Genomic DNA, 13,809 nt, shown 5'->3' with positions numbered 1-13,809 from the left:
GTTTCAGACAAGGGCTTGGGGGAAACTAAGGAAAAACTAAGCGACTGGGAAAACTGAGTGTGACGCCCCGAAACCGGTACCATGAGGATCCCAGCGAATCCGCCGAAATCCGCACGATATCGATTTTAGGAGACGCACCACCAAGCGCCTCGTACACGCCGGAGCATGCACGCGATGCGGGTGGAATCAATCACGAGAGGTAACATTACAACAGGATTACAATAGAGCCCACAAGAAACATATATTACAACAACGACTCCAACGAGTCAAGATACAAATATACAATACAAAGATCCAAATCATACAGAAGATCAAATACATCCGAGTACGGACAAGATACAAATTGGACTAAGAGTCCTGAAGATAAACGATGGCGTCCATAACCCTGCCCAGGCCAAGCCGGAAGGTAACCTTGCTAACGTCGTCTTCATCGAACATATCTTCATACCTGCCCGGTTATGTCCCGTAGAAGCAACAATAAGTACGGGTTCGTACTTAACAAGACTTCAAGACGTATAAGCATTCGTCAACCAGTCGTCCTTTGTACTTGAGGCACGCAGGGGACTTAGAGGACGCAAGAGGAACGTCATAGGCAATATGGTGGGGTTAAGCGGCAGCGCGCAAGCACTAAAACCTATAGAGACACTCTACAACATTCGTCTATCAGAGAGGGTGAGAGAGCGCATAAACTAACAGTTCTATACTCTGCAAACATAACACAGCCGATGCGTTCCCCCCTCGCAAGGAAGTACTTACAAGGGCACTCACACTGTTGACAAGTTTTAACCATTTATTATTTAAGTTGTTCTATCTTACTACACAAGTTATTAGTAATGAAACAACACGTGCAAGTTTTCTATGGTCGAGTCATACAGCTCCAAGTCGTCCATAACCGCGGACACGGCTTATCGATAAGATGTACACCCTGCAGGGGTTGCCCAAATGTACCCACACGCACCGCTCGATCCACTTACGACAGGTGGATATCACGGCTCGCACTCTCCTTCACGACAACAATGTCTAGGAAGCCACCTAACTAAGTTGAACCCGTATCGAAGTCCGGCCGAATCTCCGAAGCGGACCTAGCTATTGCGTGCACGGCTTCCGAGGGTCAAAACACACACAGGGGCGAATGACCCGCTTCAGCATGCGATAAACGCTCAGGCCGCAAACCTATACGTGCATACCAGAAACAAGGGATACAAGGCACCCAGGGCTTCCCAAAGTAAATAAGTAACAAGCCGGGCATGCACGCAACAACAAATGGTAATACATATAAACTCGTTGTGGCCAGTGGTCAAAGCTGTAGATTCCGGCAGTGGTCGAAGGGAGAGCCCGGCACATACCCACGTGTGGTTAGAGCGCTCAGTCTCGGAACAGATAACAAGAACTCGGGGTCCTAAGATATTTAGGAAACACAAGTGAGCCGTCACAAAACGATCAGCTGACCCACCGATGCCTCCGCTAACAACTATTAACAAGTAACCATGATTCCCTCAACAGATATAACCATGTGTCATGATCCCCAACAGATAACCCGATAAGATAGCGATAACGGTAACACGATATAAACAGCACTAGCATGCACTATGACTCGCAAGGCAGACCCGATAACCAAACAACAGCTGTAGGAGGTTGGTGGTTGGTGGTGGCAATATGGGCTGCTTGAGGTAACAAGTGGAAGGGACACGTGACAAGAATGCAACTCAAGGATAGCATGAGGGAGAAGGCAAAATAAAATAGGTGAGCGACTTCTGCAGGGGCAGGAATATAAGGGAAATGCTTGCCTGTTAAAACTTGCCGAGGAACATCCGGAGAACTTGTCGTATCTCACCGCACCTCTTCGTGATCCTATCCGGGAAGAAGCAAATGCTGGAACACACAACGTATGCAAGCTTACAACTACAGAAGAAGAATCGGCATGCTCATGATATGATATGCATGCATGACATGGCAAGGATGATGTGATGCACTTATCCAATTTAATCGGAACCGGAGTCCCGGACAAACAATTAGGTTGGAGTTGCATTTCTACCGGCAAATTTAAGGGTTGTTTAGCATGGCAAAACATGGCAGGGGTGCGCTACTTCATTATTAAACGCAGCGGGGAAATCCTTGTTGGATATCCGAAATACTCCGTAGTTCCATATTAGGTGAATGCACAAACTATCACGGCTGGACATGATGCAAGATGCAAACAGGCATATGGATGGCATATTAATGTTCCTTGCATTTTTCTGATCAAAATTCATATAAAATACGTTTTATTCCGAGTTACGGATTGTGAGATGTGATTTTTGCAAGATTGTATTATTTACAGCAATTTTCAGGAATCAGAGAAAGCAGCTCGACGTTTCTCACCGAGAGGAAAACAAGCCGCAGAGAAAGACAGTCGGAACCCAGGAAGTGCTGATGGGGCGGCTGACTGGACTGCGGCTCCTAGGACGTTTTGCACCAGAGGAAGGGCTAGCCTGAGCCAAAAACGAAAAAGGCCCCCAGCTGTCAGCGAACAAAGAATCAATGATTAAAAAGAAGTGGCTTTGCATGTCCAGGGAATAGAACTTGGGATCTCCCGACTCGAAGCACAAGGATCAACCCACATGGGCTACTTCGCTGATGACGAAGAGATTAAGGCGCAAAAGAATTTGACCCGCACCTAAAGCTTGGAGCTTTGGAGGACTGTGCTCGCGGGGTGAGGCTGCTGCAGAGAAACTCTTGGCGGTCGAGGAAGGCAGCGCCGGTTTCCTGTCAGCGAGGAGCGCAGACGTCCAGGAAAACGAGCAGCGCACGGGCTCAAGTTCGCTGCCGTGGCGTTCATGCTGCACACACGGGGAGGAAAAACGCAGCGACGGCGTCAGGCTAGGAACGACCACGAAGACGAGATGAGGGCAGAGAACTCACGGAGCACGCGACCAGCAGCGCAGGTCGAAGAGGCGCCGGGACAGCTTGCAGAACATGGCAAGGGCGGCGGCCAGAGACGGAGATCTTGGCGACGGGGTCGCGGATGTCGGAGACGAACTTGACGGCGCGCGGCCGCGTGCAGCGACGGAAACGAACAGAAGAGGCGGCCGGTGTCTTGGAGGACGAGCCGACGAGGACGACGAACAACCTTGGAGGACGAGGAAGCAGGCGGGATGAGGCGACCGGAGGCGGAGACGCGAAGCAGAACTAGGCAGCGTCGACCTCGCAGAACACCTGCGCGAGGCGGACAGAGACGGAGGCGTGCTCGGCGGCGGTCGAAGACGAACGGCGCCAGGACGGAGGTACAATGTTGTGCAGAGCATGGCGCCGGACTTGGTGGCGGCGCAACGCCCGAGTTCGCGGAGGGAAACCACCGGCGGTGAGGAAGAGCGGCTGCATCTGGGGATTGGCGTGTGCTTGCTCACGAGCAGGGCGCGCATGCGAGCTAGAAGGAGGCAGGGACGAGAGTGGCGGCGGGGAAGGAAAACAGCGGGGTCTAGGGTTGCAGGGGTAGGACGTGGGAGGATTTATATGGAGGAGGTGCGATGCATGGTGGCCGTCCCATCACACTGCAGGGCGACGTGGCTGCTGCCGATGTACTGCCGTACAGGTTGAAGACGAGCCTCGGTGCAGCGATATTACCAGGAGAGTTGGGCTGGAGAAACAGATGGGCTGCTGCGCCGGTCATGGGCCAAGAAGAGAGATTGGGCTGCGGGGCTTCTTTCCAGACTATCTAAACATTTTGAATTAAGGAGAGGAATAGAGAAAGTGGTTTTGGAAGCTATTTTAAACATGATTTAAAGAAGGAACTCTGAAACGTTGAAATATCCAAACAAGATTTAAAATTAGATTTTCAAGATATCCAAAATAATAATATTTTGGTTTTATTATTATTGAAAATAAGGTAGACGGAGAGGGGTTTATATACATAACCATATGAGAGGAAAACACCAAATAGTTTTATTTAAAATAATTTTTATTTTGATAAAAATCTTGTGGATGATATGATGCATGATGCCATGATGATGCACAAAAGAAAAAGAACAAGCAAAATCTAATAGGGGTATTTTTCTGGGCCGCTACAATCGACACCACTAACAAGGAATCTCGCCCCGAGATTCCACGTCAACCTAAGGGGGAGTTGGTTAAACTATCGAGTCTTCGTGCATCGTGTAGATTGTCGCGACACCACTAACAAGATTTATTGTTCCGCTGTTGATGATGCACTTTCGTCGGGATGCTTCGAAGATCGAACCTACTAGGTGAAAGGTATAGATCGTCCAACCCACGTTGGAACATAATACTTAGAAAAGCAGATAAGAGAAGATTCAAAACTCGCAAAGGTGAAAAGAGAAAGAACAGAGGTAAGGAGAAAATCAGAGCTAGTCAGAACTATCCAACGAATTTTAGAAAATAGGTTTTGACACTCTAAACTCAACGACCGTTGGCAAGGTTATCCTACAGGCTGGACTAGTGGGGTATCGTCAACCTGAGGCTCTGATACCAACTTGTGACGCCCCGAAACCGGTACCATGAGGATCCCAGCGAATCCGCCGAAATCCGCACGATATCGATTTTAGGAGACGCACCACCAAGCGCCTCGTACACGCCGGAGCATGCACGCGATGCGGGTGGAATCAATCACGAGAGGTAACATTACAACAGGATTACAATAGAGCCCACAAGAAACATATATTACAACAACGACTCCAACGAGTCAAGATACAAATATACAATACAAAGATCCAAATCATACAGAAGATCAAATACATCCGAGTACGGACAAGATACAAATTGGACTAAGAGTCCTGAAGATAAACGATGGCGTCCATAACCCTGCCCAGGCCAAGCCGGAAGGTAACCTTGCTAACGTCGTCTTCATCGAACATATCTTCATACCTGCCCGGTTATGTCCCGTAGAAGCAGCAATAAGTACGGGTTCGTACTTAACAAGACTTCAAGACGTATAAGCATTCGTCAACCAGTCGTCCTTTGTACTTGAGGCACGTTAGGGGACTTAGAGGACGCAAGAGGAACGTCATAGGCAATATGGTAGGGTTAAGCGGCAGCGCGCAAGCACTAAAACCTATAGAGACACTCTACAACATTCGTCTATCAGAGAGGGTGAGAGAGCGCATAAACTAACAGTTCTATACTCTGCAAACATAACACAGCCGATGCGTTCCCCCCTCGCAAGGAAGTACTTACAAGGGCACTCACACTGTTGACAAGTTTTAACCATTTATTATTTAAGTTGTTCTATCTTACTACACAAGTTATTAGTAATGAAACAACAGGTGCAAGTTTTCTATGGTCGAGTCATACAGCTCCAAGTCGTCCATAACCGCGGACACGGCTTATCGATAAGATGTACACCCTGCAGGGGTTGCCCAAATGTACCCACACGCACCGCTCGATCCACTTACGACAGGTGGATATCACGGCTCGCACTCTCCTTCACGACAACAATGTCTAGGAAGCCACCTAACTAAGTTGAACCCGTATCGAAGTCCGGCCGAATCTCCGAAGCGGACCTAGCTATTGCGTGCACGGCTTCCGAGGGTCAAAACACACACAGGGGCGAATGACCCGCTTCAGCATGCAATAAACGCTCAGGCCGCAAACCTATACGTGCATACCAGAAACAAGGGATACAAGGCACCCAGGGCTTCCCAAAGTAAATAAGTAACAAGCTGGCATGCACGCAACAACAAATGGTAAAACATATAAACTAGTTGTGGCCCTTTGGACAAAGCTGTAGATTCCGGAGTGGTCGAGGGGAGACCCAAACATACCCACGTGTGGTTAGAGCGCTCAGTCTCGGAGCAGAGATAACAAGAACTCGGGGTCCTAAGATATTTAGGAAACACAAGTGAGCCGTCACAAAACGATCAGCTGACCCACCGATGCCTCCGCTAACAACTATTAACAAGTAACCATGATTCCCTCAATAGATATAACCATGTGTCATGATCCCCAACAGATAACCCGATAAGATAGCGATAACGGTAACACGATATAAACAGCACTAGCATGCACTATGACTCGCAAGGCAGACCCGATAACCAAACAACAGCTGTAGGAGGTTGGTGGTTGGTGGTGGCAATATGGGCTGCTTGAGGTAACAAGTGGAAGGGACACGTGACAAGAATGCAACTCAAGGATAGCATGAGGGAGAAGGCAAAATAAAATAGGTGAGCGACTTCTGCAGGGGCAGGAATATAAGGGAAATGCTTGCCTGTTAAAACTTGCCGAGGAACATCCGGAGAACTTGTCGTATCTCACCGCACCTCTTCGTGATCCTATCCGGGAAGAAGCAAATGCTGGAACACACAACGTATGCAAGCTTACAACTACAGAAGAAGAATCGGCATGCTCATGATATGATATGCATGCATGACATGGCAAGGATGATGTGATGCACTTATCCAATTTAATCGGAACCGGAGTCCCGGACAAACAATTAGGTTGGAGTTGCATTTCTACCGGCAAATTTAAGGGTTGTTTAGCATGGCAAAACATGGCAGGGGTGCGCTACTTCATTATTAAACGCAGCGGGGAAATCCTTGTTGGATATCCGAAATACTCCGTAGTTCCATATTAGGTGAATGCACAAACTATCACGGCTGGACATGATGCAAGATGCAAACAGGCATATGGATGGCATATTAATGTTCCTTGCATTTTTCTGATCAAAATTCATATAAAATACGTTTTATTCCGAATTCTGAGGATTGTGAGATGTGATTTTTGCAAGATTGTATTATTTACAGCAATTTTCAGGAATCAGAGAAAGCAGCTCGACGTTTCTCACCGAGAGGAAAACAAGCCGCAGAGAAAGACAGTCGGAACCCAGGAAGTGCTGATGGGGCGGCTGACTGGACTGCGGCTCCTAGGACGTTTTGCACCAGAGGAAGGGCTAGCCTGAGCCAAAAACGAAAAAGGCCCCCAGCTGTCAGCGAACAAAGAATCAATGATTAAAAAGAAGTGGCTTTGCATGTCCAGGGAATAGAACTTGGGATCTCCCGACTCGAAGCACAAGGATCAACCCACATGGGCTACTTCGCTGATGACGAAGAGATTAAGGCGCAAAAGAATTTGACCCGCACCTAAAGCTTGGAGCTTTGGAGGACTGTGCTCGCGGGGTGAGGCTGCTGCAGAGAAACTCTTGGCGGTCGAGGAAGGCAGCGCCGGTTTCCTGTCAGCGAGGAGCGCAGACGTCCAGGAAAACGAGCAGCGCACGGGCTCAAGTTCGCTGCCGTGGCGTTCATGCTGCACACACGGGGAGGAAAACGCAGCGACGGCGTCAGGCTAGGAACGACCACGAAGACGAGATGAGGGCAGAGAACTCACGGAGCACGCGACCAGCAGCGCAGGTCGAAGAGGCGCCGGGACAGCTTGCAGAACATGGCAAGGGCGGCGGCCAGAGACGGAGATCTTGGCGACGGGGTCGCGGATGTCGGAGACGAACTTGACGGCGCGCGGCCGCGTGCAGCGACGAAAACGAACAGAAGAGGCGGCCGGTGTCTTGGAGGACGAGCCGACGAGGACGACGAACAACCTTGGAGGACGAGGAAGCAGGCGGGATGAGGCGACCGGAGGCGGAGACGCGCGAAGCAGAACTAGGCAGCGTCGACCTCGCAGAACACCTGCGCGAGGCGGACAGAGACGGAGGCGTGCTCGGCGGCGGTCGAAGACGAACGGCGCCAGGACGGAGGTACAACGTTGTGCAGAGCATGGCGCCGGACTTGGTGGCGGCGCAACGCCCGAGTTCGCGGAGGGAAACCACCGGCGGTGAGGAAGAGCGGCTGCATCTGGGGATTGGCGTGTGCTTGCTCACGAGCAGGGCGCGCATGCGAGCTAGAAGGAGGCAGGGACGAGAGTGGCGGCGGGGAAGGAAAACAGCGGGGTCTAGGGTTGCAGGGGTAGGACGTGGGAGGATTTATATGGAGGAGGTGCGATGCATGGTGGCCGTCCCATCACACTGCAGGGCGACGTGGCTGCTGCCGATGTACTGCCGTACAGGTTGAAGACGAGCCTCGGTGCAGCGATATTACCAGGAGAGTTGGGCTGGAGAAACAGATGGGCTGCTGCGCCGGTCATGGGCCAAGAAGAGAGATTGGGCTGCGGGGCTTCTTTCCAGACTATCTAAACATTTTGAATTAAGGAGAGGAATAGAGAAAGTGGTTTTGGAAGCTATTTTAAACATGATTTAAAGAAGGAACTCTGAAACGTTGAAATATCCAAACAAGATTTAAAATTAGATTTTCAAGATATCCAAAATAATAATATTTTGGTTTTATTATTATTGAAAATAAGGTAGACGGAGAGGGGTTTATATACATAACCATATGAGAGGAAAACACCAAATAGTTTTATTTAAAATAATTTTTATTTTGATAAAAATCTTGTGGATGATATGATGCATGATGCCATGATGATGCACAAAAGAAAAAGAACAAGCAAAATCTAATAGGGGTATTTTTCTGGGCCGCTACAATCGACACCACTAACAAGGAATCTCGCCCCGAGATTCCACGTCAACCTAAGGGGGAGTTGGTTAAACTATCGAGTCTTCGTGCATCGTGTAGATTGTCGCGACACCACTAACAAGATTTATTGTTCCGCTGTTGATGATGCACTTTCGTCGGGATGCTTCGAAGATCGAACCTACTAGGTGAAAGGTATAGATCGTCCAACCCACGTTGGAACATAATACTTAGAAAAGCAGATAAGAGAAGATTCAAAACTCGCAAAGGTGAAAAGAGAAAGAACAGAGGTAAGGAGAAAATCAGAGCTAGTCAGAACTATCCAACGAATTTTAGAAAATAGGTTTTGACACTCTAAACTCAACGACCGTTGGCAAGGTTATCCTACAGGCTGTACTAGTGGGGTATCGTCAACCTGAGGCTCTGATACCAACTTGTGACGCCCCGAAACCGGTACCATGAGGATCCCAGCGAATCCGCCGAAATCCGCACGATATCGATTTTAGGAGACGCACCACCAAGCGCCTCGTACACGCCGGAGCATGCACGCGATGCAGGTGGAATCAATCACGAGAGGTAACATTACAACAGGATTACAATAGAGCCCACAAGAAACATATATTACAACAACGACTCCAACGAGTCAAGATACAAATATACAATACAAAGATCCAAATCATACAGAAGATCAAATACATCCGAGTACGGACAAGATACAAATTGGACTAAGAGTCCTGAAGATAAACGATGGCGTCCATAACCCTGCCCAGGCCAAGCCGGAAGGTAACCTTGCTAACGTCGTCTTCATCGAACATATCTTCATACCTGCCCGGTTATGTCCCGTAGAAGCAGCAATAAGTACGGGTTCGTACTTAACAAGACTTCAAGACGTATAAGCATTCGTCAACCAGTCGTCCTTTGTACTTGAGGCACGCAGGGGACTTAGAGGACGCAAGAGGAACGTCATAGGCAATATGGTGGGGTTAAGCGGCAGCGCGCAAGCACTAAAACCTATAGAGACACTCTACAACATTCGTCTATCAGAGAGGGTGAGAGAGCGCATAAACTAACAGTTCTATACTCTGCAAACATAACACAGCCGATGCGTTCCCCCCTCGCAAGGAAGTACTTACAAGGGCACTCACACTGTTGACAAGTTTTAACCATTTATTATTTAAGTTGTTCTATCTTACTACACAAGTTATTAGTAATGAAACAACAGGTGCAAGTTTTCTATGGTCGAGTCATACAGCTCCAAGTCGTCCATAACCGCGGACACGGCTTATCGATAAGATGTACACCCTGCAGGGGTTGCCCAAATGTACCCACACGCACCGCTCGATCCACTTACGACAGGTGGATATCACAGCTCGCACTCTCCTTCACGACAACAATGTCTAGGAAGCCACCTAACTAAGTTGAACCCGTATCGAAGTCCGGCCGAATCTCCGAAGCGGACCTAGCTATTGCGTGCACGGCTTCCGAGGGTCAAAACACACACAGGGGCGAATGACCCGCTTCAGCATGCGATAAACGCTCAGGCCGCAAACCTATACGTGCATACCAGAAACAAGGGATACAAGGCACCCAGGGCTTCCCAAAGTAAATAAGTAACAAGCTGGCATGCACGCAACAACAAATGGTAAAACATATAAACTAGTTGTGGCCACTGGACAAAGCTGTAGATTCCGGCAGTGGTCGAGGGGAGACCCAGAAACATACCCACGTGTGGTTAGAGCGCTCAGTCTCGGAACAGATAACAAGAACTCGGGGTCCTAAGATATTTAGGAAACACAAGTGAGCCGTCACAAAACGATCAGCTGACCCACCGATGCCTCCGCTAACAACTATTAACAAGTAACCATGATTCCCTCAACAGATATAACCATGTGTCATGATCCCCAACAGATAACCCGATAAGATAGCGATAACGGTAACACGATATAAACAGCACTAGCATGCACTATGACTCGCAAGGCAGACCCGATAACCAAACAACAGCTGTAGGAGGTTGGTGGTTGGTGGTGGCAATATGGGCTGCTTGAGGTAACAAGTGGAAGGGACACGTGACAAGAATGCAACTCAAGGATAGCATGAGGGAGAAGGCAAAATAAAATAGGTGAGCGACTTCTGCAGGGGCAGGAATATAAGGGAAATGCTTGCCTGTTAAAACTTGCCGAGGAACATCCGGAGAACTTGTCGTATCTCACCGCACCTCTTCGTGATCCTATCCGGGAAGAAGCAAATGCTGGAACACACAACGTATGCAAGCTTACAACTACAGAAGAAGAATCGGCATGCTCATGATATGATATGCATGCATGACATGGCAAGGATGATGTGATGCACTTATCCAATTTAATCGGAACCGGAGTCCCGGACAAACAATTAGGTTGGAGTTGCATTTCTACCGGCAAATTTAAGGGTTGTTTAGCATGGCAAAACATGGCAGGGGTGCGCTACTTCATTATTAAACGGAGCGGGGAAATCCTTGTTGGATATCCGAAATACTCCGTAGTTCCATATTAGGTGAATGCACAAACTATCACGGCTGGACATGATGCAAGATGCAAACAGGCATATGGATGGCATATTAATGTTCCTTGCATTTTTCTGATCAAAATTCATATAAAATACGTTTTATTCCGAGTTACGGATTGTGAGATGTGATTTTTGCAAGATTGTATTATTTACAGCAATTTTCAGGAATCAGAGAAAGCAGCTCGACGTTTCTCACCGAGAGGAAAACAAGCCGCAGAGAAAGACAGTCGGAACCCAGGAAGTGCTGATGGGGCGGCTGACTGGACTGCGGCTCCTAGGACGTTTTGCACCAGAGGAAGGGCTAGCCTGAGCCAAAAACGAAAAAGGCCCCAGCTGTCAGCGAACAAAGAATCAATGATTAAAAAGAAGTGGCTTTGCATGTCCAGGGAATAGAACTTGGGATCTCCCGACTCGAAGCACAAGGATCAACCCACATGGGCTACTTCGCTGATGACGAAGAGATTAAGGCGCAAAAGAATTTGACCCGCACCTAAAGCTTGGAGCTTTGGAGGACTGTGCTCGCGGGGTGAGGCTGCTGCAGAGAAACTCTTGGCGGTCGAGGAAGGCAGCGCCGGTTTCCTGTCAGCGAGGAGCGCAGACGTCCAGGAAAACGAGCAGCGCACGGGCTCAAGTTCGCTGCCGTGGCGTTCATGCTGCACACACGGGGAGGAAAAACGCAGCGACGGCGTCAGGCTAGGAACGACCACGAAGACGAGATGAGGGCAGAGAACTCACGGAGCACGCGACCAGCAGCGCAGGTCGAAGAGGCGCCGGGACAGCTTGCAGAACATGGCAAGGGCGGCGGCCAGAGACGGAGATCTTGGCGACGGGGTCGCGGATGTCGGAGACGAACTTGACGGCGCGCGGCCGCGTGCAGCGACGGAAACGAACAGAAGAGGCGGCCGGTGTCTTGGAGGACGAGCCGACGAGGACGACGAACAACCTTGGAGGACGAGGAAGCAGGCGGGATGAGGCGACCGGAGGCGGAGACGCGCGAAGCAGAACTAGGCAGCGTCGACCTCGCAGAACACCTGCGCGAGGCGGACAGAGACGGAGGCGTGCTCGGCGGCGGTCGAAGACGAACGGCGCCAGGACGGAGGTACAATGTTGTGCAGAGCATGGCGCCGGACTTGGTGGCGGCGCAACGCCCGAGTTCGCGGAGGGAAACCACCGGCGGTGAGGAAGAGCGGCTGCATCTGGGGATTGGCGTGTGCTTGCTCACGAGCAGGGCGTGCATGCGAGCTAGAAGGAGGCAGGGACGAGAGTGGCGGCGGGGAAGGAAAACAGCGGGGTCTAGGGTTGCAGGGGTAGGACGTGGGAGGATTTATATGGAGGAGGTGCGATGCATGGTGGCCGTCCCATCACACTGCAGGGCGACGTGGCTGCTGCCGATGTACTGCCGTACAGGTTGAAGACGAGCCTCGGTGCAGCGATATTACCAGGAGAGTTGGGCTGGAGAAACAGATGGGCTGCTGCGCCGGTCATGGGCCAAGAAGAGAGATTGGGCTGCGGGGCTTCTTTCCAGACTATCTAAACATTTTGAATTAAGGAGAGGAATAGAGAAAGTGGTTTTGGAAGCTATTTTAAACATGATTTAAAGAAGGAACTCTGAAACGTTGAAATATCCAAACAAGATTTAAAATTAGATTTTCAAGATATCCAAAATAATAATATTTTGGTTTTATTATTATTGAAAATAAGGTAGACGGAGAGGGGTTTATATACATAACCATATGAGAGGAAAACACCAAATAGTTTTATTGAAAATAATTTTTATTTTGATAAAAATCTTGTGGATGATATGATGCATGATGCCATGATGATGCACAAAAGAAAAAGAACAAGCAAAATCTAATAGGGGTATTTTTCTGGGCCGCTACACTGAGCACAACTAAGGACCCGAGGGCACGAAAATAGAAATCCCTATAATAATTCGTAGGATTTGAGTTGCTCATGGCCTTCAATCAACCCTTCATCTTGTATCAGAAAATGAATATGTTTTTTCCGATGTCTCCCATTGGCCAAGCCATGGAAATATCACGTATTTGAATATCCTTCCAATATGAATTGGGTCTTAGAACGCCTCACGAAGAAGACTCGCTATCTGCGCACCCATCATAGACCGCATTACCGTGGGGAATTAGAATGGGATCCCCACCCCACCTCTTGTCCCTCGAGATCAAGTGTCTACGGTAAGCGCATCCGTTGATGTACGAGAGGTGGAAATACAATTGACTATTCCGTCCCACTCCAGATCTTATGGTTAACACGGGTATTACGACACAAGAATCACTGGACGACATTTGTTGTTTAATCCTAGATGGATATAAGCCCTTGCAATGGAACCTCCACCATATCAACACATACCATGGTTCCATTGCCAACCACATAGTCATATTCATAGTTACGAAAATAGTACTTTTGCTTTTTATGCAAGAGTGATAAGTATAGTACTTTGCAAGTAATTTGGCAAAAATACTCAAATGACATAAGCAAGCGATGAACTTGCCTTTCTTGAGTGCAAGATTATGCAGGCAAGGTCTTCGATATGCAATAACTCCAAATTCTGAAATATCATCATCGTCCGGTAAGGACAATGTTTAAAGAACTGGCAAAAATGCTATAATGCATAGTATGAGATGCAATCGTCCCGAATGTAAGTTAACCCCGATGATTTATGATTGGTGAGTTGTAAAGATTTCTGTAGGGTATGTTGCACTTTTAGAATGATTCTCAAACAAGGTTCCTATTAGGGTTGAGTGATATGAATAGCATAATCAAGTGATATAATGCATCATAACAATCATACACACAAAGG

At 48.6% G+C, this 13,809-nt stretch overlaps 3 long non-coding RNA genes across 3 annotated transcripts; all 3 read right to left on the bottom strand.

The window, feature by feature from the left end:
• Positions 1-1,351: 1,351 nt before the first annotated feature.
• LOC139829959 (uncharacterized) lies at positions 1,352-3,143 on the bottom strand. Its single transcript, XR_007852196.2, has 4 exons — positions 2,902-3,143; positions 2,657-2,819; positions 2,362-2,471; positions 1,352-1,872 (listed from the first exon to the last, which is right to left on the bottom strand). It is a non-coding gene; the product is annotated as an uncharacterized lncRNA (long non-coding RNA).
• Positions 3,144-5,942: 2,799 nt separating this feature from the next.
• On the bottom strand, positions 5,943-7,447 carry LOC139831349 (uncharacterized). The gene is made up of 3 exons (XR_011746050.1): positions 7,071-7,447; positions 6,776-6,885; positions 5,943-6,284 (listed from the first exon to the last, which is right to left on the bottom strand). It is a non-coding gene; the product is annotated as an uncharacterized lncRNA (long non-coding RNA).
• Positions 7,448-9,051: 1,604 nt separating this feature from the next.
• On the bottom strand, positions 9,052-12,069 carry LOC127301558 (uncharacterized). The gene is made up of 4 exons (XR_007852199.2): positions 11,727-12,069; positions 11,482-11,644; positions 11,188-11,297; positions 9,052-10,698 (listed from the first exon to the last, which is right to left on the bottom strand). It is a non-coding gene; the product is annotated as an uncharacterized lncRNA (long non-coding RNA).
• Positions 12,070-13,809: the final 1,740 nt, after the last annotated feature.

The sequence above is a fragment of the Lolium perenne genome, chromosome 5, assembly GCF_019359855.2.
Source record: "Lolium perenne isolate Kyuss_39 chromosome 5, Kyuss_2.0, whole genome shotgun sequence".
NCBI classification, from domain to species: Eukaryota; Viridiplantae; Streptophyta; class Magnoliopsida; order Poales; family Poaceae; genus Lolium; species Lolium perenne.
The sequence above is the reverse complement of the archived record's forward strand: the minus strand, read 5'-3'. Positions and strand labels throughout refer to the sequence as shown.